Below are 21,025 nucleotides of genomic sequence, written 5' to 3'. Positions count from 1 at the left end.
TTGAGCCTGATGACAATGGGGGAGTTAGGACAAATATATGCCCCCCTTCTGCAGGCAGGAAAACTGAAAGTGGCTGTCAGGGGCTGGCTCGGAGCAGGACTCCTGACGTCTACTCTGGCTCTCTTTGCTTCCTTCGGTTTCTATCCTCGGAGCCTGGGCAGCTGACAGTGTTGACAGATGCGGGAGAAGGTTTTGGCGGTGGGGGTAGGGGTGGCCTCTGGCCTCTCCTCCTTAGGACATCAGAATATGCATGGTCCCCTTGGAAACAGCATTTGTGCAAAACTCTACCTGAGAGGCAAGCTGTGGTTAAGGCCTATCCTTTTGTTGTTATTTAAATAGACATTTTAAAACATTTAAAGTCTGTCATTTTCCCTTTGTGATTTGGAGTCAGGGCAGGTTTTCGGGTGTCAAGCAGTCGCTGAGCTTTGGTGGCCTTGGGTACCTGGCCTGAAAGCCTCTGTGCAACCAGCCCAGCCAGAGGGACCAGAGGCTCTGTCTTTTCTTTCTTTCTTTCCTTTCTTTCTTTCCTTTCTTTCTTTCTTCCTTTTCTTTCTTTTCTTTCTTTCTTTCTTTCTTTCTTTCTTTCTTTCTTTCTTTCTTTCTTTCTTTCTTCTTTCTTCCTTTCTTTCTTTCTCTCTCTCTCTCTCTCTCTCTCTCTCTCTCTCTCTCTCTCTCTCTCTTTCTTCATGTTGAGCTCTGGAGCTTTGGCCTGACAGATCTGAGTTCAAATGCTGTCTCTGCCCCTGACTAGCTATGCCCTAGGCAAATTCTTTAAATTCATGTCATCTGTAAAGTGGAGAGAGGGAGGCATATGTGGCTGCTGTTAGCCTTGTAGGAGTTCTTCTGTAACATAAAGTGCCTGGTCAAGTAGTAAGTGCTGAATAATTTAGCTTTTATTATACTTTTTTCCCCAGCCTCGTTGGACCATGGAGATGGCCCCCTGCAGATGGCGGCCCTTCTGACAGTGTCTTTGTGAGAGGGGAGGATGGGCTGTGGAGCACATCCGAATCGTGCCTCTTGAGTGGCCACGAAGAGGGTCTGGGTGGAGGTTCAGGCAGTGGCCAGGTGGGGACCAGGTTAAACTCTAGGCTCTCAGACCCCTCTCTCCTCTGACTGCCCGAAATCCTTTCATTCCATGAAGGGCCAGGTTGTGACCAGAGCCCCAAGGTCAGGACCCCCCCCCCAACCCAATTACCCCATACTGGGATGGGGGCCTGGCATGTTTGTCCTGCCCCAGCTGCTGGGCTTGGTAAGGGGATCCAAGGAAAGGGACAGCATAAAATCGGGGGAGAAAGGAGAGACGCTGTGCTGTTGAAAGTGCGCAGACCAGGTTCTCTGTGCTGCTGGAAATGGAGCGGGCACTCCACTGCTCCCCCTGCTGGCTGGACAGGAGGACTGACATCCTAGTGGGAGCATAAAACCCACCCTGGACGGGGCTGGGTAAAGAGCCCAGCCAAGAGTTGGGGGATGGGAAGAGGGAAGGGCTCATTGCTGCGACAATTTCAGAATCACCTAAGGCTTTCAGTCAAAAATGCATGTTTCTGAACCTCACCCTAAAACCTATCCAGTCATTGTTTCTTTGCGAGATGAGGCTCAGGAACCTGTATTTTTTGAGGGGGGTGGGGGTGGGGGTTCTGTTCCTGGGCCAGGGATGGAACCTACGCCACAGCAGCGACCCAAGCCACTGCAGTGACTGTGCGATATCCTTAATCTGCGGGCCATGAGAGAACTCCCAGGAGCCTGCATTTTTGTTTGAAGGTCATTAATGCTGAATAGAAAAGAATCTAGAACATTTTTGCTGTGGGTTGATTTTAAATAGCATGCAAGGAGTTCCCATCGTGGCTCAGCTGTTAACAAACCCGACTAGCATCCATGAGGATGCAGGTTTGATCCCTGACCTCGCTCAGTGGGTTAAGGATCTGGCATTGCCACGAGCTATGGTGTAGGTCACAGTTGTGGCTTGGATCCAGCATTGCTGTGGCTCTGATGTAAACTGGCGGCTGCAGCTCGGATTGGACCCCTAGCCTGGGAACCTCCATATGCCAGACATGCAGCACTAAAAAGCAAATAAAAAATAAATACTGTTCAAGTTAGCTTGAAGACAAGATTGGCAATAAACATTTTGGTTTGACAGATTTTCTTGTACACCTACTGTGTGCCAGGAATGTATTCTGCCATCGAGCTGCCTCTCAGTTTCCAGGGCCAGGTGGATATTTGGAAAGAGAAAGCACGAGCCTAGAGCATGAACGTGCAGTGTGCCAAGGGGTGTGGGAGCTGGAACCAGAACAGGAAGGAGGATGGGAGAACAGCTCCCAGCTCCTCCTTCATTTTTCACTCTTGAGCTCGAGTATTGTCAATAGAAGGTAAGGGTTACCCTGGCTTTCTTTTCTCTTAAATTGAAATGTGGGGAGGCCTCCTTTCTGTCTACCCTTGATGTTATATCCTTCTTGGACATGATGAAAAGACACTGAACCACGGGTTCACGCCTATTTGCTCATCTGAAATTGGGACACTGTGCAGTTCTGCATGCCCCATCTTAGCCAAAGTAAAGGGACTTTCTGCTTGACTCTTCTCCAGCACAAGCAGCAGTGGGTCAAAATAAACAACCCTGGAATCCAAACGCTGGCTCCTCCCACCAAAAAGGCAAAATACTTCCTCTTTAATTGATGCAGGCCCTCAGTGTGCAGGTCACAGCGCTGCCCATCTTCAGAGTGCGCCCACCTGCACTGGAGCAAGGTGGTGACCAGGTGGAGAAATCCTGGTGCCCAGAGACACACGCTGCAGGAGGCCTGGCTTGAGAGCTTTTCATCAGGGATACTTTTAAAAATATCTTGTAAGTGAAGTTGGCTTTTCTTGCTTCACAGGCCTTGATCCTGCCAGCAGGCAGCCGCCACCCCCCCTCGTTGTGTCCATTCTCGGCGGGGGGCCGGATCTCCATCCGCTCTGGGCCGCGGGGGACGAAAAGGTTGAACAGCGCACCCCCAAGCCTAGAGAAGCCCAGAGCCGGGCGGGGTCGGCCGGCCACCCGCGGACACTTCCTCCAAGCCCTGCTGACCTCTAGTGGTCACGCCGTGGAACTGACAGGACCTGGGCCAGAGAGGGAAGCCAGGGTGTGTCTGGAGCCTGGGAGTTCTCACCCTTGCTTTGCACATTAGATTCACGTGGGACCTTTGAAAACACCCCTGGCCAGGTCCCACCGCAGGCCGGTGAAGTCAGAATCTCTGACGATGAAACGTCGACGTTGGTATTTTTTTAAAGCTCCCCAGGTCATTTTAATGTGCAGCCTTGGTCAGACTCGGGCATTTGCTCGTGTGTGCCAGAGCAGGGGGCTGTGATGTCAGCATCTGAATGCGGCTGAAAATGTCTGTCTTCCAGTGTGTCTCTGAATTAGTGAGTACCCCCCCCCCAACCCGCTGCGACAGCGTGTCTCTGCTCCTGGTCCTGACTGCGCTGAGGATCCTGTGCCGGAGTGTGTGGCTGAGCCGAGATCAGACCCCAGGGAAAGACGCAAGGAGCAAGGGTCCTGTCAGAAGAGTTTTACAGCCTTTCCCCCATTCAGAGAGTTCACACTCTGCTCCTGGGAAGTTCTCCTGTTGTCTCACCTCAGTCCCTTCTCAAAAAAAGTCTTGATTGACAAAATGCCAGCTTACCCATCAGCACTGGTAGCAGCCCCAGGGTAGGTAGGGCTGCAGTGCCCCAGGCTCCCTGGAGGGGCTGAGCTGGTTCTCTTCAGGCTTCGCCCTCCATCAGGAGCTAGAGAAATGGGCTGGAAGAGAGAAGAGCCAGCACCAGTACAATTAAATTAATTTCCAGCAGCTGCATGGGATTAAAATGACCCACTTCTAACTGGTCTCTAATGTTCCTGAAAACAATCTTCTTATCCTCCACTTCTACTCTTTCTCTTCCTCAGAATCTCAGCTTTGGGGAAATGTACTCCGCATGCTTTGCACTCCTTCCCTGTAGGCGTGGGCCAGAGGGCACAGCCCTGGTGAGAGCCACCCCAGGTCCGTCCGCCTGACCCTCCCCTTCCCAGACCTGCCCAGGGAGTGGGGCAGGGGCGACCCCAGGGGGCAGCGTGACCCTCAGGAGTGGGCAGGCTGTGGGGTGCCTCAGCCCTCACGGACCTGGGATAACCCAAGAGAATGGTTCCTAATCGCAACTGTCCCCCGCATGGCACTGTTTCCTGCCAGCTACCATCCTAGAACCTCTGAGAGACCAACTCATTTAGTTTTTGGAACAATGCCGGGGGGTGGGTACTCATATAACCCCCCCATTATATGAGATGAGAACATTGAGCCATAAAAAGTTACACAGCTGGTGGATGACAATCCTAGGGTTCGAAACTGAGGAAGTGTAGATCCGGCGTTTGTCATTTTATTTGTTTTATTTTTTGGCTGAACATCTGCAGCATGCAAAAGTTCCCAGGCCAGGAATCGAACTCACGCCATAGCAGTGACCTGAGCCACAACAGTGACCTGAGCCATAGCAGTGACCTGAGCCACAGCAATGACAACACCAGATCCTTAACTCGCTAGGCCCCCAGGGAACTCTGGTGTTTTCGTAATTTTTTTTTTTTTTTTTGTCTTTTTGCCATTTCTTGGGCCGCTCTCGCGGCATATGGAGGTTCCCAGGCTAGGGGTCTAATCGGAGCTGTAGCCCTGGCCTACGCCAGAGCCACAGCAACGCGGGATCCGAGCGCGTCTGCAACCTACACCACAGCTCATGGCAACGCCGGATCTTAACCCACTGAGCAAGGGCAGGGACCGAACCCGCAACCTCATGGTTCCTAGTCGGATTCGTTAACCACTGCGCCACCACGGGAACTCCCTGTTTTCGTAATTTTAACCATGACATTATATTGCTTCCCAGGGAACATCTCCATCCAGGCCAAGGAACCATTTGGGAGAAGGTAAGTCATTAAGTTGTCCGTGGAACCCAGACTGGATAGTGCCCATTTCAGAGCAAAGCCATGGCTGAGAAGAGGGGAGCCCCTCGCACCTGAGCACTGGCTCCTTGCACACTGGAGAATCAGCAGGGAGTTCCTCCTCTATCTAATTTTTGCTGTAGCCACCAGGCACTGCCTTGCACATTCGCATCCAGAGGATAAGCAATAGCGGGATGCTTTGCCCTCCCGCGATGACCTTCTCAGACGGGCCCTCCGAGGCACATCTCTCCATCCTCCTGAGGTGTCACTTCCTGCTGTGGCCACCCCGATGCCCACCTTCCACATGGGAGGACTGGCAAGGCCCGGGGGCAGCAGAATGTCTTCGTGTCACAAGTCAACACTGGCATATATACGTCACTTCCCTATTTCTGCTGAAAACACCCACTGCAGATAGAACTGGGAGACGAAGCCCCGAGACAGGGTTCGAGCAGAGAAGGCAGCCGCACCAGGCGGCTGAACTGCAACAGAGCATGAGGGCCAGGGAATCATGGGAGAATCCCGACTATATCCCTCACCCCATGGGCAGCTCACCCCCTCACCTTGGGCGGTGCTGGCTGTAGTTGGCCTCATACCACGAAAGTAGAGAAGTAAGAGGGGGGACCATGGAAGTGAAAACAACCCCCAAAGAGCGGAGAGGAAGATGAGTAAAAATCCTAGCTGATGGGAATATTGACTTAACCATTATGGGAGTAAATAAAACTCCCATTTATGTTATGCAAGTGCTCTATTCTTTGAGTTCTTCTGTCTGGAGGAATTTTTATTTCGCCATAGAAGAAAAATGTTTTCATATTCTCTCCCGCCGCTTCAGACCCAGAACCCAGCGAGGCCGTGTGCCCCCGAGAGCCATAATATTATTTGTTAACATTTTTATGATGCCAAATGGTCTGTAGGAGAACGGGCGCCATTCTTTAGCTGGGAAACCATATGGCACGACGAGTAATAAATAAGGTATTGTGATAGTTAATGAACCTAATTGCCAGCAAAGGCTTTAATACAGAGACTGTGCTGCTGAGAATTTAGCACCACATTAGGGATGCCGCGGAGCTCCCCTGACTTCTGAGGCTTAATTTAAGTTCTATATTGCAAACTCCAGAAAATAATTCCAAACCCTCCTGCTGGAAAAGCAACCTGCTGGTAGACTGTGATTATACCGAATTACTAAAATCGCAATCAATTTTCTACACACGGTTAACCCTTGCCAGGAAGGACTCACGGGGAGGAGAGGGATCAGGACGGCAGCCCGTTCTACCTGTGGCTCCGTATTGAGGACAGCGAGAGGCAGGAAAGGAGTGGTGCCTGAAGAAAGGGACCAGAGCCAGGTAACTGTCCTACAAAGAGAGGAAGTGGGAGAGATGCTGATAGGAGACCTGGGCCCAGGCACAGCCTGTTGCTTCCTCTTGTCCTGCAAGGCCCCCTCCCGGTGGGACAAAAAGACAAGGGGTCACGGAGAGAGGGGTCTGTGCTCCCCGCTCACACCCAGCAGCGGGAATCCTGGCAGGAAAAGGAACGGAGCCATCGCTGCTCTTATTCCATAAGTCAAGGTTATTAACTAGAGAAGATCGAATCGTGGCAGTCAAATAACCTTGCACTGTGCAAAATGTAAATGCCGAACAGCTGCCGCTGAACTTTCCATTGGTGTCTGGTCCCTGGGCGAGAGAGGCGTGCAGCAGTCAGGAGGGAGCCGGAGGAGAAGCCCCACCCCTGTCTGCAGCTGGCAACCGTCTCGCCCACCCTCCAGCCCCAGCCAGGATGGAGCACAAGGGTCAGCCTTAGAAAGAGAGTCTCCTGGAGCAGGTTATGGCAGGAGAGAAGGCTTCGAGGTTGCGGCCCCCCTGTCCACAGTCCACATCCTGGCCGTGATGCTCAGACGGGAGCTTGGAGAGCAGCTCAGCAATATCTTTTCCAGAAGAGCCCTCTGAAGGAGAGGGGAGACCACGCTAGGTACTCCCGAGCCAGGCCTTCCTGCACTGAGAGGGCGAGCAGCACGGCGCAGGTTGCCAGATGGAAATGTGTATTGGAAATACGAGGTCCTCCCGTCAATCAAGAAGGCAATTGGAGGGAGTTCCCTTCGTGGTTCAGGGGAAACGAATCCAACTAGTATCCACGAGGATGCAGGTTCGATCCCTGGCCTCACTCAGTAGGTTAAGGATATTGTGTTGCCATGAGCTGTGGTGTAGGTCCTAGATGTGGCTGGGATCCCACGTTGCTGTGGCTGTGGTGTAGGCTGGCAGCTGTAGCTCTGATTCAACCCCTAGCCTGGGAACCTGCATAGGCCCAGGTACGGTCCTAGAAAAAAAAAAAAAACAGACCATGGGAAACAGTCAGGTCGGAGAAGCTGGCAAAACCCAGAAGGTACAGAAGACTCTAAACGGTCATTAAGGCGAGTTAGGAGGCAGAGGCAGGTCTGGCCTCGGGTCTGAGACCAGAGGTGACCCTGTGTGGCCAGATGGCTCCTTCCCAGAAAGCTACAACAAAGCCCATTTCCTGATGTGGACTAAAGTTGATTCAGCCTCTGCTGGGATGTCAGGTGGACCCTGAAGTCTCCGCAGTAGGGCTTATCATGCAGAGGCCTCTGAAGCTGTGGCCTCAGGAAATTCTGTGCACAGAGCAGGGTCTGAGGCTTGGGGGTGGGATGCGGCATCACTGTAGGTGTTAAGCTTCTTTTTCACTGTTTTCTTTTTAAAATATTTTTAACTTTTATTTTGAAATTAAAATAGAGTTGATATACAGTGTTCTGCCAACTTCTGCTGTACAGCAAAGTAACCCAGCCATGCATATATATACACTCTTTTTCTTATAGTATCTTCCATCATGGTCTCTCCCAAGAGACTGGATATAATTCCCTGTGCTGTTCAGTACGTAGGTATTAAGCTTCTTGAAGGAGGGAAAACTGATCTTAGCAGCAAGCCTACACACAACTAGGAAGTTGAATGCGATGAGCTGCAGAGGAGGAAACTCCACAGGTGACCACGAGAGGAAGGACATGTGTCAATCCAATCGGCCAGACACTCAGTGTGGGTGACAGGTTCTCCAGGCAGTGCTGGCAGGTCTAAGAGCCTCATGGTCTGCTAGGAAGGGAGGGGTCAGCCTCATGCTCAGCCCTCCTCTTGGTGCACGACCCTCCCTGCTGTCCTGGCTTGTCTCGAGGTTTGTCCCTGTGGTCCTGCAGTGGATGCTGTCAGCTGCCTTGTCTATAAATCCTGCCTCCCAAGCTCAGTGATAGAAGCTGAGACCCCAGGGGTTTGCCCAGACCCTGTTTATGGGGTTGGGGGGTTGAGGAGGGGCCACTGGGCCTCCACGGGGCCTCTCTAACCCTGACGGAGGTTCACAACCCACTGGGAAGAGCCCCCAGAACCTAATCCAGCAAATCCAAGCATAAGTGTTTAAAGTTGGGCAGGCGATCCTGACACAGTACTGGATAGAAAACCATTTTCCCTGGAGGGTTCCACACCCTGACGTCCCCTCCCTCTAACCTCCCCCTCAGCTCCAGACCATGCAAGGAGAAAAGAGAAACACAAATGCTCTCCCTGGTAAGCAATTGACAGAACGCAGAGATTCCACTTAAACAGCAAGCAAGATGGAGAGGTGAAAGGAGTGGGCGTTGACCAGCCCAAGGGCACAGGTAAGGTCGTTGAATTTCCACCTCTGGTGTCCTTTCCACTTAGAGAGATGCACATCTGGAGGCAGGGGGATGACGGTGGCCTTTGGAGCTTTGGTTCTGTACCTTGATGGTATTTCCGTATTTCCAGATGAGGAAAATGAAGGCGGGAAAGATTCTGTGACTCTTTGGCAGAAGGACAGTGTCCAAACTCATCAGAATCCAGTGTCTCGACTCTTTCTAGTGTGTGCTCTTTCTAGAAAGTCTGCTGCCTCTTCCTTGGAGTTGTGTATTCTGGGTACTGGGAAGATAAAATAAGACCGAATCTAGAATTCATGTGCACACGCTGGATTGGAATGGGATGGCGGGGCCCCAGGGAGGCTTCCAGCTCTGAGTCTAAGATGCTGCAGGGGCGCCATCTAGTTGGAGAGATTCCTTCAGAATCATAAAGCCTCCGTTAAAGTTAATAGGAGTTTCCGTCGTGGCTTAGCAGGTAAAGGAACCGACCTTGTCTCTCTGAGGATGCAGATTTGATCCCTGGCCTCGCTCAGTGGGTTAAGGATCAGCATTGCTGCAAGCTGCAGCATAGGTCACAGATGCAGCTTGGATCCAGTGTTGCCATGGCTGTGGTGTAGACTGCAGCTGCAGCTCTGATTCAACCCTTGGCCCAGAACTTCCATATGCCACAGATGAGGCCGTAAAGGAAAAAAAAAAAAAAGAAAGAAAAGAAAAGAAAAGACAAAAAGTTGATATAGCATAGGGGTCAAGGCAGGAAGGACCTTATCAGAGAATGCTTCCTAGGAAGGGACCCAAAGCAATAAATACTCACTGTTAATTCTGAGTTGATCACCCAGCTCTGTGCTAAAGGCTTTGGGAAAAACAAGGGAGGTAAGAACATGGTGCCTGGCCACAGGGAGCTTTCCATCGAGTCAGAGAAGCAAGGTGCGTGTAGAGGCGTGGAAAATACTAGCGCAAGCAGGGCCCAGAGCCCCAGCTGTGGGACCCAGATGCTCCAGGGCGCCTCACTTTCTCTAGGTTCTGAGATGCAGGGAAAGTCGATTGAGTTGCACCAAGACTCCCAGTGGCAAAGGGGGCTCCCTGGGTGGGGATCCTGGGCCAAGAGTCCACAGGCCCTGGGGGAAGGGCTGCTTCCTCAAGGTCAAGGGGGTGCCCCTGGACATGGGTTCTTGACCCGCTTCTCCACGCCACTGGGGCCTGTGGCCAGAGCCCATGGCCCAAGGACCCCAGCTGTCCCTGCTCCATCAGGAGGTGTTGGGAACCCTCCGCTGGCCCTGAGCCCTGAGAGATGGAGCAAGGGCTGAGATGAAGAGCTGCGGGGCGTGGATTTAATACTGTGCATAAATACACGTTACAATCATGGGGAAGGCTTTCTGCTCTGAGGAGCCCAGCGAATATTTTATAGTGATGCAGATCCTGTGAAAAGAAAAATAAATAAAAGGGAAGATAATTATTTGATGGAGTTCTCTTAGGATATGCCGCAGCAGGAAATACTTGCAAAGAATACATATTACTGGAGAGACACAGCTATTCGAGCATCAGACTAGCCTATAAATTGTGAGAAGCGAGGCTGGGAGGGAAGAAATGGGAGACGGAGATCTGGGTGCCCATCATGTTATTGGCTCTGGGTCCCTCACTCCACCTTGCTGGCAGCGGTCTGCGTGCCAGCCAGAGCACACTCCTGCAGAAAGGAGATGCCGCCTAATAAATGTCGCTGGAAAATTACGACGGTACCGCTACAGTAAAAAGATGGTGCCGTTTATCTCAGCGCCATCTGCACAGGCTCATTTGTTGCTCCCGAGGCAGCCCACACGCACCCAGCAAGTTTGCAGCTCTCCACCACTTGGAGTGCTTGCCTCACGAGGATGCTCTGGGACCCCGGCTTCTAATTGCTCTTCCAGCTCTGGGTGATCAGCAGGAGGGAAGCTGGAAGAGGCCTGCTGGTGGATGCTGCCACATCGGGCCTGGACCTCGAGGTGGGGACCAGGAGCCCTGAACCCTACCCTTGCAGGTGAGAAGGAACCCAGAGCATCACTCATGGCTCATGCAGCCATGCGTCTATCCCACAGACCCTACCCAGCATCTGCTATCTGCCGGGTGCAGTGACAGATGTTAGGGGCTACCTGGGTAGTTTGCTTGCGCTTTCTGAAGGATTTGATTCAAATGCCATCTTCTCCAGGAGGTCTTCCCTGGCCCCCCCCATCTAACACAGCAGCCTCCCTTTGGCAGCCAACTCCCACCCCACTCTTGACCAATGATTGATGGACACAAACCCATGAACCCTCTGACTCCTTTGCCTCCCAATGGCGTCCAAGTTGTGATATGTCTGGTGCCGTTGAAATATAAAATCTTGAGGAAAAGTAGGTAGCTATAAAGCTAGGAAGAAGCAAAGGCTGCGTTCATAGGATCTGTGGGGTTTTAAGAGTCTCATGCTCTACCGACTGAGCTGGCCAGCAGTTGATCTGTGGGTTTTTAAAGCGTTTGCATGGAGCTTATTCCAATGACAGATTGGAGGTGGCATTGCTGAAAGCTGGTGGCTGAAAGGGACAAGGTAGAGGTGGAGTGGAATGTGGCCATGACCTTTGCTTGGACCCCAGTCCATTTTCCCATCCGCCTGGAAGACACCGGCTGCTCTGGCACCCCTGGAGTCTCCACCCAGCTGCAGTCAAGCCATCGAGATCACGATCCTAAGAAGCCTTCTCTCCTTCCTGAGTCCTCTGCCGACACTGAACTAGAAACCTCTTTCTTCTCCCCCTGCTCCTCCTTCCTCTCTCCTGCACCTGCAGCCTATGAACCTCAACTTCACATATACAAACCCTCTTCCCTGCCTTCGGAAGAAAGAAGCACTGTTCTTCAGGTCACGCCCAGACAACCCTGTCAAACTGCTTTGGGATTCAGTGACACCAGTGGAAGCCGGGGACATAGGGATCACAGTATGATGCCACCTGATTGGGCTTTTTTTTAGTAGGTGATGCCGAAACAGTGATGGCGTGGATTAGGGGCTAGACCTGCTCGGAGCTGCCCAGTGTGGAGAATGAACCAACTGGAGCCCATCCCCCGAGTCCAGCAAGGGGGCCTTGGACTAATCGGGGTGACTGCGTGGGACAACCCAGGAGCTTTGGAAGCAGCTCGGGAGAGGAGGCAATGGCTGATGGATATTCAGGAAGTTTAATTAAGAGAATTCAGTGACTGATTAGGTGTTTACATGTAGGGAGGAGGAGTGTGGGGAGAGCAGATTTTTGCAGGAAGGAGAAAAGAAGGGCACAGACGGGCTGAGAAGGGGAAACAGACAGAGGGGAAAGGCAAAGAGATACCAAAAGGATTGCAGAAAGATGTAGAGAATGACGGAGTCCAAGCATGAGATGGAACAGAAGCTCTAGAGTCAACAAAACTCCTAGTGAGACTTCCTCTTTCTTCATTTTAATTTTTTTGGAGGGTGCACACCTGCAGCATATGGAAGTTCCTGGGCCAGGGACTGAATCTGAGCCGCAGCCTCAACCTAAGCCACAGCTGTGGCACCGCTGGATCCTTAACCCCCTGTGCCACAGCAGAAACTCCCAAGACGTCCTTATTTTTTTAAACTTATTTCCAGCCAACTTTAGACTTACAGAAAAGTTGAAAACAATTGTACAGAGATTTCCCACGTACTGCTCGCTCAGCTTCTTCTAATGTTACCCTTCCTTGCCCACAGCCATGGCACAGCCATCAAGACAATAACATTGGTGCAATACTAATCACTGAACTGCAGAGTTGATTCGAATTTTCACCCATTTCCTAGTGAGATCTGGGGAAGCAGAAGCGTGAACACACAGAACCAGAGAGGGAGTTGGGTTTGGACAAAAGAATCCAAGACCCTCTTCCTGGAGAATGTTTAGAGAGTTGTCTCATCTGATCTCAAAGGCATAGACTACCTTAGGGACATCAATGCCTCATAAGTGGCTATTTAATACATTAATGGGGAGTTCCTCTCATGGCTCAGGGGTAATGAATCCGACTAGGAACCATGAGGATGCGGGTTCAATCCCTGGCCTCGCTCAATGGGTTAAGGATCTGGCATTGCTGTGAGCTGTGGTATAGGCCAGCAGCTGTAACTCCGATTCGACCCCTAGCCTGGAAGCTTCCATATGCCATGGGTGTCACCCTAAAAAGAAAAAAAAAATCTACAAGGCCCGTGGGATATGGGGTAAAGCAAAAAGCAAGCTCCAGGGAAAAGAAGGTCTGAGGACAGGGCCCCTGTCACAAACCTGGCTCACTGGCCCCTGGAGCGTCTTTTACAGGGTGTTTTATAGGCGAGTGTTCAGTGCCAGCATCAAGCCGGGTGGGAGCCCAGCCCGCCAGAGTAAACAGCAGCCTGGGCAGGTGGGCAGAGGGTCCCCCACCGCAGGGCGGTTTTAAATTGCTACTGTGTTTAATTGTTAGCCAAGCTTCTCCACTGGGTGGGGAGTAGGAGAAGGGGGAGGCAGGTGAGTCCCGGAATCAGCCCTGAGAAGCTGTATTTCTCTCTGCTTGGGGCTCACTGGGGATTTTGTACAGAGCAGCGCCTTGGGGCTCAGCACTGGCGTTTATGTCAGCCCTGTGCTTGATGGGATCGAGGTGCGCCTCCAGGTTAGTGGGACCCAGGAGGCAGGGGAACCCAGCTGCTGCTGGCACGTGTCTCACCGTTCCTGCAGGCAGGGACTGACTTTGACCTTTGTGGGTCCCGAAATAGCAGTCAGAGCTGGTAGGAGGCACCGTAAAGCTTCTTGGCAGCTGTCACCCGACTCTTCAAGGCCTCGTCCTAGCCGAGGATATACAGAAGGGCTGGCTGGAGGCAGAGGGATGGCCATTGAGATCTCTCCAGGGCATTGCCAGCCTGAAATCCTAAGGCTCTTGTGTCTCCCGGAATTTTCATCATTGCTCCTCAGATAGGAGACACCTATCCATCTTTTTTTTTCTTTTTCCTTCTTTCTTTTTTTTTTTTTTTTTTTTTTTGGCTTTTCAGGGTCATACCCATAGCATATGAAAGTTCCCAGGCTAGGGGTCAAATCAGAGCCGCAGCTGCCAGCCTGCACCAGAGCTACAGCAATTCCAGGTCCAAGCCGTCGCTGCAGCCTACACCACAGCTCACAGCAACACTGGACCCTTAATCTACTGAGTGAGGCCAAGGATCGAACCTAATTCCTCGTGGATATGTTCCAACCCAAGAGATTTGGACATGGCTCCCTGTGCTGTACAGTAGGACCTCATTGCCGATCTAGTCTAAATGTAACAGTTTGCATCCACTAACCCCAAACTGTCCATCCCACTCCCTCCCGGCAACCACAGGTCCGCTATCCACGTCTGTGATCTGCTTCTGTTTTGTAGATCCGTCTTTGTCTGTTCTTCCCCTCCTGCAAGCTTTCAACAGGAATCCAGAAGCGCTCCTGTGTCAGGGCGATTTAATCCAACTGAGCAGGGAGAGTATCAGACAAGGAAGCCCCGTCACTAGTAAATGATAGGAATGATCATCACTGCCCCCCAAGGAGGGCATTCTAAGCACTGGTCACTGTTCACATACTGATTCATTTCATCATCTCAATAAACAATGACTTGGGTACAGTTACTATCGCTGTTTTACAGATGGCACACCTGAGGCATGGAGGAACTGAGTGACTTGGCTCAGACCACACAGGCAGACAATGCGTGAGCCTGGATTGGAACCTGGGTGGTTTGGCTCCAAAGTATAGACCCTTGACCTCTTCTTTGTTGTGCAGCCCCACCCCCACCCACCTTCCACTGCAACTGCCTCCGCTGGCTTCGGAACCCCCAGTCCCATGTCCTCCAGTTCCGTGGCCCTGATCACCAGTGTTCGTGTGACATGCAGAGCTTTGTAGGAAATGAAATGGCCAGAAAATGACGGTGGTGTCAGAGCGCTCTTAGAGAGGACCAGGGACAGAGACTATGACCCTGGAGACTGTGGGGTGTAGCAACAAGCATCAGGACTTGGAGCAGAAGACCCAGCTCCTCCACCTGCCACCTGAGTGACCGGGGCAAGTGCTTTAGGCTGAATATTCGTGACCCCCAAGTTCGTACATTGAAGCCTAACTCCTGAGATGCTTTTTGGAAGTGGGGCTGCTGGGAGGTCATTAGGCCATGAAGGTGGAGACCTCACGAATGGGATTAGTGCCCTCGTAAGAAGAGACGTGAGAGATACGATCCCTCTCTTGGCCTGGTGAGGACAGCCAAGAGACTGGATCTGCTGGGGACTTGACCTGGCCTTCCCAAGCTCCTAGAACTCGGAAAATCAAATTGTCGTTTAAGCCACTCCATCCGTGGGAGTTTTGTTATGGAAGCCTGCATAGTAGTAGAAAGCTATTTAATCCTTCTGAGTCTCAGTTTCCTTATCCATAAAACGAGGATAACTCTGTTGTGGGCTGAAATATACCCTCTGCCACTCCAAATTCATATGCTGAATTCCTAACCCCCAGCATCTCAGCATTTGATGTGTTCCGAGATGGGGCCTTTAAAGAGCTCATTATGGTGAAAGGCCCCCAAGCCAGTTCGTCCGGTGTCGTTATAAGAAGGGAGATTAGGGCACAGAAGGCGCAGGCAGAAGAGGATATTTAGACACAAGGAGGAGAATTCGGCATCTGTGAGCCAAGGAGAGGGCCCTCGGAAGAGACCAGCCCAGCTGACACCTTGATCTTGGACTTCTAGTCTCCAGAACAATGAGAAATAAATTTCTGTTGTTTATTCATTGATTTTGTTTGGGGTCTTAGTGCAGAAGGCTGTTACCTCCACCGGATCTGTGCATGGTCTGCCCATATTTGTTTCTTCTTCTCATTTCCATACCTAGAGTGACGACCATATATGTTTATCATACAAACAGGAACACTTTTGAGCAGAAAAAGAAGCACTTTAATAACTGCTATGCTGGGAGCTCAGGTGTAAACCAGGACACACGGTTCTTGCCCACTTCCCTGTCTGTTCCCGTGTCCTTCTAACAACCATTCTATTTTGTTTAATTTGTGTGTCTTTTTGTTAGGGCTGCACCCGCAGCATATGGAGATTCCCAGGCTAGGGATGGAATGGGAGCTACAGCTGCTGGCCTACGCCACAGCCTCAGCAACCTGGGATCTGAGCCTTGTCTGTGACCTGCACCACAGCTCACAGCAATGCCGGATCCTTAACCCTCTGAGCGAGGCCAGGGAGCAAACCCGTGTCCTCATGGATACTAGTCAGGTTCATTACCACTGAGCCACGGAAGGAACTCCCTGGTTTTATATATTTTAATAAAATGCATATTCTTGTTTTGTACACATGCACCTTTCATTTATATACATGATATTTTGCTGTAGGTCTATTTCTGTTTCTTACCTTCTTGCACGCAGCCCTGTTGGTATTTACATCGAATCTGTCGCTTCTAGGGGGTGCATAATACCTCATGTTGTGCAGCCACCACGGGTAGTGGTGTGCCTACTGATGAGGGTCACCTGTCTGCCCAGCCTCACCCCATCACGGGCAATGCCATCGCAACTCTGTGCATTCAGGGAGCCTCGAGAGCTGAGAATAACTTTGGGATCTCAGAGCAGAAAAGTCAGAGTGTTATTTAAGCAAGTAGTACCAGATTGCTTTCCCACATTTGCCTGACTCTTCGTGACTGATGGAGACCTTTCGGCTCCAGCCCCACTGGAACCCCCGGGGAAGAGAAGGCTGAGAACCGAAACCAAGAAAGCACCAGGATCTGGGGAGTGAGCAGAGGGCGTGGATGCGACGTGGAGACGGTGACCAAGTGCTCATGAAGGCGGCGTGAGACAGAGTGGCAGGAGACAGGGTGGCAGGACAGTGTCTGCCTCCGAGGCCACACACACCTGAGTTTGACCTCGGCTCAGCCCCCAACCCGATGATGTGACTCTGAGTTTTTTAAGGGCACTCAGCCCGGGTTTCCTCACCAGCCAACTGGACCTAGCGAGCCCCCACTTGGACAGCTTGTAACTTGGTTCTGTATCTGGCACATGATAAGCCTCCGGCAAATGTAAGGCATTTGATCCTCTAATAGTTTTTCATTTGAGCACTTATCAGAGTTTGTGGTCATATTGTCATTTCTAGGATTACTTGATGAATATCTGTATCTTGCAGTGCATTGTATGCTGTCTGGAGACTGGGAACCTGTCTATTCAGTGACTTTATCCCTGGCACCTACGACAGTGCCTGGCACAGAGGAGAAACAATAGATATTTATGGCATTCATTAACCAGTGTAAGTAAAACACAGAGGATAATTCCGGGTTGGGTAAGTGCAGGGAAGGAAAAGACAGCATGAATGTTAAAGAGTAATTTAGCGGAAGGAAGAATACAGATGGGTCTGAAGGGAAGGCTTCTCTGAGGAGGTGACATGAGCTGAGGGAGAAATGTAGAGAAGGGACCATCCATATATGGAGAGTTGAGGGAGAGCATTTTGAGCAGAAGCCCGCACATTCAAAGGCCCTGGGGCAGGTCAGGGCTTGGCATGCCATGGGACTCAGTGAGGGATCTTAATCAGGAAAGTAACATAAAAGTGAACAGAGAGAGAACAGTTAGGAGGTGGTTGCTATTGAAAGATTATGGTAGCTTCTGGAGTTCCTGTTGTGGTGCAGCAGAAACAAACCCGACTAGGACCATGAGGTTGCGGGTTTGATCCCTGACCTCGCTCAGTGGGTTAAGGATCTGGCGTAGCCGTGAGCTGTGGTGTTCGTCGCAGATGCGGCTCGGATCTGGTGTTGCTGTGGCTGTGATGTAGGCTGGTGGCTACAGCTCTGATTAGACCCCTAGCCTGGGAACCTCCATGCCATGGGAACAGCCCTAGAAAAGGCAAAAAGACAAAAAAAAAAAAAAAAGAAAAAGAAAGAAAGAAAGAAAGAAAGGAAGAAAGAATCTGGTAGCTTCTACTTAGTCAATGGTGAGTAGATGAAAAGGAGTGGGTGGGGTTGGGGTACATTTTGGAAGTGGAAGATAGGACATGAGGTGTAGGGCGGGAGGAGAATATATAAATGCAGAGGGGTTGCCTTGGGCAATTGTGTGAGTGGTAGTGTTATTTATGGGACAAGAAAACGGAGGAGAAATAGGATTGATGGTGGGGTGGGGAGACTGAGAATGGAAAGCTCAGATTTCAACATATTAAGTTTTTTGGGGGACATGCCCATGACATGTAGAATTTCCCTAGCCAGGGATGGAACTCAGGCCACAGCAGTGACTTGAGCCCCTGCAGTGACAGTGCCAGGTCCTTAACCCACTGAACCACACTGGAACGCCTCAACATATTAAGTTTGAGATAACTTCAGATCACTAAAGGGAGATGTTGAAGAAGCAGCTGAAAGATAAATCTGAGACTACCGGGAATGCTCTCGATTTATTTGGAGTCATCAGCATGTAAGATAGTCTTTAAAGTCATAGGGTAGGATTGAATAAACCCTCAGAGTAATAAAGCAGCCATAGAGAAGATAAGAAGGTTCTACACAGCCTTGGGCCCTCCAGCATTTAGAGGCTGGTGGAAGGGGAGGAGCCAGCAAAGGAGACTGAGTGGGTGTGGCCAGTGACATTGGGCCTGAAAAGAGTGAAGGCAAGAGAGAGGCGGGAACAGGCAACTGCAGGCAGCTGAGCAGCCAAGGAAGGGTGGGACAGGGACAAAGGCCTTTGGAATTAGCAAAGTGAAAGCTGCCAACAAGTTTTTTGATGACTTTTTTGAAAACATGGAGTTCCCTTGTGGTGCGGAGGGTTAAGGATCAGGTATTGTCACTGTAGCAGCTCCGGTTACTGCTGTGGCGTGGGTTCCATCCCTAGTCTGGGAACTTCCACATGCCGCCACGCAGCTAAAAAATCCCCAAACCAACCAGGTTTAATGAGATACAATTAATATGCCACAAAGTATACAATATATGGATTTTTTGGTATATTCACAGAGTGGGGCAACCTTTACCACAATCTAATTTTATTTTATTTATTTATTTTTGTCCTTTTTGTCTTTTTAGGGCCACACCCACGACATATGGAGGTTCCCGGGCTAGGGCTCTAATCGGAGCTACAGCTGCCGGCCTATACACCACAGCTACCGAAAGGCCAGATCCGAGCCTCATCTGCAAGCTGTACCACAGCTCATGGCAACGCCAGATCCTTAACCCACTGAGCAGGGCTTAGGGATGGAACCTGCAACCTAGTCGGATTCGTTTCTGCAGCGCCACAATGGGAACTCCCACAATCTAATTTTAGCACATTCCTATCGCCCTAAAAAGAAACCTTATACCTATTAGTAGTGACTCCCTTTTCCTCTTTCCACCCTCTACCCAAGCCCAGCTCCAGGTAGCTGCTAATCTACTTTCTATCTCTAGATTTGCATATTGTAGACTTTTTGTATAAGTGGAATATACAATATGTGGCCCTGGCCTCTGGCTTCCTTCACAAAGTGTGCTGTTTCCAGTTTTCCTCCATGTTGTAGCGTATGTCAATACTTCATTCCTTTTATGACTGAATATTATTCCCTTGTATAGATATGCCAGCTTTAACTTATCATGCATCGGTTGATGGAATTTTGGGTTGTTTGCATTTTTAGCTATTATGAATAATGCTTCTAAAAACATATGCGAACAAATTTTTCTATGGACATGCATTTTCTTTTTTTTTTCTATAATGATTGTTATTTTTTCCATTACAGCTGATTTACAGTGTTCTGTCAATTTTCTACTGCCCAGCAAGGTGACCCAGTCACACATACATGTATACATTCTTTTTTCTCCCATTATCCTCCATCATGCTCTATCACAAGTGACCAGATATAGTTCCCAGTGCTACACAGCAGGATCCCATTGCTTATCCATTCCAAAGGCAATAGTTTGCCTCTATTAACCCCCAATTCCAGGTTCCTCCCCCTCCCTGCCCCTCCCTCTTGGCAACCACAAGTCTGCTCTCCAAGGACATGCATTTTCAATTTTTTTTTCTTTTTACGCCCGCACCTGCAGCATATGGAAGTTCCCAGGCTAGGGGTCAAAACGGAGTTGCAGCTGCCGTCCTACACCACAGCAACTCGGAATCCAAGCTGCGTCTGCGACCTACACCTAGTTTTCATGGACACTAGTCAGTTTCATTTCTGCTGAGCCACATTGGGTATGCCTGTCTGCCTGCCTGCCTTTCTTTTTTCTGTCCTTCTTTCTTTGTTTTTGTGTAATGGCTTCAGATCCTTTTGTTTTTTTGCACGTATTTAAAATTTTTTAAAATTATAATTGATTTTTTACAATGTTGTGCCAATTTGTGCTGTACAGCAAACTGACCCAGTCATACACACACACACACACACACACACACACACACATATATACACACACACACACACACACGCATATATATATACACACACACACGCATTCTTTTTCTCATATTATCTCCCATCATGTTCTATCACAAGAGATTGGATGTAGTTCCCTGTGCTGTACAGTAAGACCTCATTGCTTATCCATTCTAAGTGTAATAGTTTGCATCTACTAACCTCAAACTCCCCATCCATTCCCCTCCCCCCACCACCCTTGGCAACCACAAGTCTGTTCTCCATGGCTATGAGTCAGTTTCTGCTTTGCAGATACGTTCACTTATGCCATCTACTAACCTCAAATCCCCATCCATTCCCCTCCCCCCACCACCCTTGGCAACCACAAGTCTGTTCTCCATGGCTATGAGTCAGTTTCTGCTTTGCAGATACGTTCACTTATGCCATATTTTCGATTCCACATGTAAGTGATATCATATGGTACTTATCTTTCTCTTTCTGACTTCATTTAGTCTGAGAATCTCTAGTTGCATCCATATTGCTGCAAATGGCTGGGTAGTGTTCCATTGCGTATATGGACATTTTTGCTTCTCTTGAGTACACACCTAGGGTGGAATTGATAGGTCATATTAAACGTAGGTCATTCTGTGTTTAACATCTTGAGAAACTACCGCACTGTTTTCCAAAGTGGCTGCATCACTTCCTTGCCTCACCAGCAATGTTGAGTGTTCTAATTCTGCCACTTCCTCACCATCACCTGTTATTGTCTGTCTTTTGTTTCAGCCATCCTAAGGCTGTGAAATGGTGTCTTGGGGTGGTTTTGATTTGCATTTCCTTAACCACTATTTTATGTGCTTATTGGACATTTGTATATGGTTACTGGTGAATTCCACAAAGACAGATGCTAGGGGATGATGGGTGTTGAAGCCAGACTAAATTAAAGAATTGAAGATGAGGAAGTGGGAAAAGCAAATATAAAAACTATTTGAGAAGTTTCCCTTTACAGCAGTTTCAAGGAAAGTTTCTTTGCGTCTTTTTTTTTTTTCTCAGCCATGATGTGGTGGCTTGAGGCAAGATCTGAGTTTCCAGGCCAGGGATTGAACCTCGGTCACAATAGTGAAAGCTCCAAGTCCTAAACCACCAACACTAGGCCACCAGGGAACTCCCTGTGCTTTTTGGTGGCCACGCCCACAACATATGGAAGTTCCAGTCAG

The 21,025-nt window shown here is 50.0% G+C and overlaps 1 long non-coding RNA gene across 4 annotated transcripts; it reads left to right on the top strand.

The window, feature by feature from the left end:
• On the top strand, nucleotides 2,014-15,607 carry LOC110255433. Of its 4 annotated transcripts, none has more exons than XR_002335635.1 (4): nucleotides 2,014-4,004; nucleotides 4,870-4,909; nucleotides 8,430-8,567; nucleotides 14,160-15,607. It is a non-coding gene; the product is annotated as an uncharacterized LOC110255433 (long non-coding RNA). The 4 variants fall into 4 exon arrangements; XR_002335637.1 differs by having other exon boundaries at nucleotides 4,870-6,264; XR_002335638.1 differs by lacking the exon at nucleotides 14,160-15,607 and adding an exon at nucleotides 10,463-12,025.

The sequence above is a fragment of the Sus scrofa genome, chromosome 9 (genome assembly GCF_000003025.6).
Source record: "Sus scrofa isolate TJ Tabasco breed Duroc chromosome 9, Sscrofa11.1, whole genome shotgun sequence".
Taxonomy (NCBI): domain Eukaryota; kingdom Metazoa; phylum Chordata; class Mammalia; order Artiodactyla; family Suidae; genus Sus; species Sus scrofa.
The sequence above is the reverse complement of the archived record's forward strand: the minus strand, read 5'-3'. Positions and strand labels throughout refer to the sequence as shown.